The following is a 4,246-nucleotide window of genomic DNA, read 5'->3' as shown; positions in this document are numbered from 1 at the left end:
AGTCGACTACATGGGAGTCCAGCGACATAGCCATTACACCAGCTGCTGGTCCCAGCAGCGTTGTTTTTTAACATGGCAAACGGTAAAGCATTGTGTTGGTGAGTGAGTGACCGTAGGGACCGCCATGAAGTCAGCCAGGCGTAAACACAGAGAGCGTGAAACACGCATCGAACAAGAGCCCCATCGTTCCTGCCATGACCCCAGCGATGCGCGGGACGGAGCAGACAGGTGATGACAACTGCCCCGACATGGGCTGAGAACGGCGTCGGTCCCTCAGCGCCGCCATGGAGGTGCATTCCGAGTGGTCGTCAAGGTAGGAAGACAAGGTAGGTGCTCCCGTGAGCGGCCACTCTGACAGGTGGACGCAGACCTGAGTGACCAAACAGCTGTGAGCACTGTCCCCTCTCAGCTCCTTGCCCGCCCTCTGTGCCCTGCTCTGCTCCGCCATGCTGGGACCAGGACCTTCCAAACCTCCGTCTTCCACTTGGCCCATCCCTGACCCCCCTTGAGTGAGCAAACAGACATGGCTGCAGGGCTGGCAGAGGGGGGCACAGCCTGCCACTCCTCACCTGCAGGGGCCGGGGTCCCGTCTTCCGTTCTCGCCCCCCCGGAAGCCAGCCTGTGCAGCCCCCAAGGGCTCCAGCACTCCCGGCAGACCCCCTTCAGGGGCTAAGCCCACCAGCAGCAGCGGCTTCAGGCCCCTGAGCACAGCAGCCCAGCATCTGTGCAGGTCTGCATCCCGTCTCCAAGGCCTGCGCTCAACCTTCAGGTCTGCTAATCAGCGTCTCCCTGCCTGCTCCAGCCTCTGCACAGAAAGGGGTCCCTATGTAACCTCAGAGTCCCTTTGCCTGTGGTCCTCCAGCCCCTTGGGCGGAACAGCCAGATCCTCTGATTAGACTCCATCCGCTGAAACAACCAGACACCGGTACGTAAAGGAAAAGACAAACCACACACCAGCAGACGATATTGCAAACGACACATCTGGCAGAGAACTTGTGCCCAGAATAGAGAAAGAACTCCTGGGAATCAATAAGAAGAAAACAAGTCAGTTTTTCACAGTGGGCAAAATGCTCGCGCAGACACTGCACTGACTAGGAGATGCGGACGAGAAATAAGCACGTATTTAACGTCAGGGTTAGGGAAGTGCAAGTGAAAGCGCAATGAGTTAGTTGTTCTTTTAATTTTATCAATAGTGAAAAATGTTATCAATAATAAAAATGTGTTCATTTCTTAAATCTATAAGTTATCGGTGATGTCAGTCATAATCCTGTGAGACAGATCCAAGTGCCATGACCCTGAATGTTCGAACACCAAAGATCAAATCTCTGAAGTCTAAAATCACAAATGTCTAAAATCTCAAAGGCCACAATTCTAAAGGTTAAAATCCCAAACATGGAAATTCCGAAAGCCAAAGTCCCGAAAATCCAATTCCTGTTTTCCAGCAAAGGCTCTAGAATAGGTGTGCCAAGCCGCCCTCCGTGTCTGCCGTGCCTGGCCTGCACACGAGCAGGGGTGACGTCCACGCACCCAGAACAAGGAGTGGGCCCAGAAGTCGGGGGGTGTACAGGGCATGCTCCTGCTGGCGCCCAGTGAATCGCAGGAGCAGCTCAGAAAGAGCAGCCCTGAGGAAGCACGTGGCAAGGTCTCCGAGCAGAGCAGGCCCCGGAGGGCGAAGCAGCCCTGGTGCTGTGGGACCTCGGCTTCGGAGCGGGTAGTGAGCCCACCACTCTTCAGGCCACCTCTGCGCAGAGGTGCCATCGGGCCCAGTAATGCCCCTTTTCCCACGTCAGGCTTCCTTTTCAGGTTTTTGTTTTTCCCGCTGTGTGGTAGAGAAAGGAAAAGGTGGGAAAGGGGGGGGTGAGGGAGGGATAGACGCTTTGACGTGTCTCGCGGCGTCTCCTGATTAGCTAGGATCACAGGCGGGCACACCCACACCCCACAGGCTCAGGTGGGCCTGGGACCGAACCCCAGGGTCACACGTAGCCTCCAGCTTCCCAAGCAGTGCTGCTGTGTACCTGGGTCTGTAAATGAATGTCTTCTCCTTTTCTCAGAATAATATTCTTGGGATTTTGATCTTTCAGAATTCCAACACTAGGGATTTCAGTATTTAGAACTGTGTTTTTTGGAACCATGGTCCAAACCCGTGTGAGGGGCAGTATGAAAATTACCTGCTGAGCGCAAAGGCTCCTTGCTCCCAGGCACACAAGGAGTTGGAATACCTGTAAAAGGGACAGGTATTAGATAACCAGACTCGGGGTTCTCCAGGCCCCAGGTGAGTCACAGAGTGGGGCCCTCCGGTCTATGTGTAGCCAAGGGTCCATAGAACCCACCCGGCGGCACTTCCGGGAGTGTGCAAGCGGGGCCTGGCCTCCCCAGGCAGGTGGAACGACAGAAGCCTCGCATGCTAAGGGCACCCCAAACAGCCCAGGGCCACAGAGAGGCCTAGGGTCCCCTGGCAGCCTGGCCAGGGCCTGCAGCAGGGATGGAGTTTCCCCACAGCCTGGCCCACGGAGCGCCTCTCCCGCCCCCTCCTCTCCCAGAATGTACCTGGCCTTGGTCCAAGCCCTGAGAGCTGAACCAAGAGCTCGCCTGGGTCCCGAGGAGGTGTCGTCTGTGTCGTCTGCCAAGACAGGACGGGGTCTGGGGAGAAATCAGGACAGTCCCGGAAGGACCGGTCTCATCTGCCCCGAAGCCTGCGGCCGTGTGTTAACGCACTCCTCCACGGCGCTCACCAAGCTGCCCGCGGGCAGGTGCCCCACCTCCCATGCCCCCCAAAGCCCAAGCAAAGTGGAATGCTCCAGTACTCACCCCCAAACCCCACTCCTTCAACTTAAAAGGAACTTTAATTTTCTCAAGATGGACGTTTAACCTTAAATGAGTTACAAGTGCCTTAATGGGTAACAATCTCTTGTATCCATTAGCAATGTTGAAATCTGCAGATGTCTGACTTCTTAATAAAATGCCTGCATTTTCTTAAAGTAGAATTTTTTTTTTCCCTTAAAAATCGTTACTCCTTGATCAGTCTTGACTGCAGTCGAATCCCTGTCAACCAGACAGCAGAATCGCCAGGCCTGTAGCAGGAGCCTCTGTGTGGGGGCGGAGAGGAGCCCCCCACACTCCCAACCCGCCAGAAGGGGCTTTGGTGGCCCGGGCGGAGGTGTCACCCAGTGTCATGGCAACCTAAACCCCGTCCCTGGGCATTTGTCTGCTCGCTCTACCTGGAAAGACTGTCACCAAATACAGACTCTGTGGCTATAGGAAGGTCTTCTAAGGGCCAGCAGCGAGGACATGTTACACGAGTTGTTTAAGATGCTCGTTCTGGGCCGGCGGGTGGCACAGTGGTTAAAGCAACCGGACCCCGCACGGCTGACCGGGCCGCTCGAGTCCCAGACCTGACAGCCCGAGAAACACCCGGGTGGTGGTACCCAAAGCCCCTAGAGGAACGCGGAGGAGGAGGGATTAGTGCGTCACCCCACAGGGCGCCTTCTCGCCTTCCCACTCTGTCTCTCTCCAGGGAGCACACATGCATGCTAACAAATTAACGACAACTGCTTGTCCCACTGTGCCCCTGAATAGATGTCAGAAAAACCAGGTTTGGAAGGCCTCACTGGCTTTGTAATTAGAACACTTAAAAAGCCTTCTGGGAGCCAGCGGGTAGCATAGTGGTTAAGATGCTGGACTTCCACATGGCGGACCGCAGTTCAAGTCGCAGACCCAGTGGCTAGTAAAATGCACCAGAGGTGTGCGTGTGTGTGTGCACGCACATGCCCAAAATCCCAGGAGGAGGATGGAGAGGAAGAGATTGCAGCGTGGCCATCCCTCCTGGGCATGATTTCTGGCTCTCTCTGTCTCTCTGGTGATACACGCACCCTATAGCAAAAGTCTCTTTCAAAAAAAAAAACTTCTGGCAGGGCCAGTAGGTGGCATGGTTGTTAAGGTGCTGGACTCCCACATGGTTCAGCTAGGATTCAAGTCCCAGGCCTGGTAGCTTGTTTTGTTTTCTCACTTTCTCTCTCTCTCTCTCTCTCTGTCTCTCTGGTGAGTGCATGCATCCTATAGCAAAATTTAAAATAATGATAATAATAAATAAAATTAAATAATTCTAAAAAAAGAAAAAGAAAGCTTCTAGACTAGCTCCTGTCGCCATCTCCAGAGTGGGTGGACAGGAAAATGAGAATGCTCTTGTGCCCCACTCAGACCAGGTGCCCAGGAGGCCTGGTAACCCCCCACACCTGCTGGGAGGCCG

General features: G+C 54.6%; 1 long non-coding RNA gene across 1 annotated transcript in view; it reads right to left on the bottom strand.

Moving 5' to 3' along the window:
* LOC102501757 (uncharacterized) overlaps nucleotides 1-2,613 on the bottom strand; it is an 8,384-nt gene extending 5,771 nt beyond the window's left edge. Inside the window, exons 1-2 of the long non-coding RNA XR_001371219.2 lie at nucleotides 2,548-2,613; nucleotides 2,169-2,219 (exon numbers count right to left, since the gene is read on the bottom strand). This is a non-coding gene — a long non-coding RNA (uncharacterized LOC102501757). The remainder of the gene's footprint in view (nucleotides 1-2,168; nucleotides 2,220-2,547) is intronic.
* Nucleotides 2,614-4,246: the final 1,633 nt, after the last annotated feature.

This window comes from Tupaia chinensis, unplaced genomic scaffold, assembly GCF_000334495.1.
Source record: "Tupaia chinensis unplaced genomic scaffold, TupChi_1.0 Scaffold000644_1, whole genome shotgun sequence".
NCBI classification, from domain to species: Eukaryota; Metazoa; Chordata; class Mammalia; order Scandentia; family Tupaiidae; genus Tupaia; species Tupaia belangeri.
This window is presented reverse-complemented; position numbering and strand designations above follow the sequence as displayed.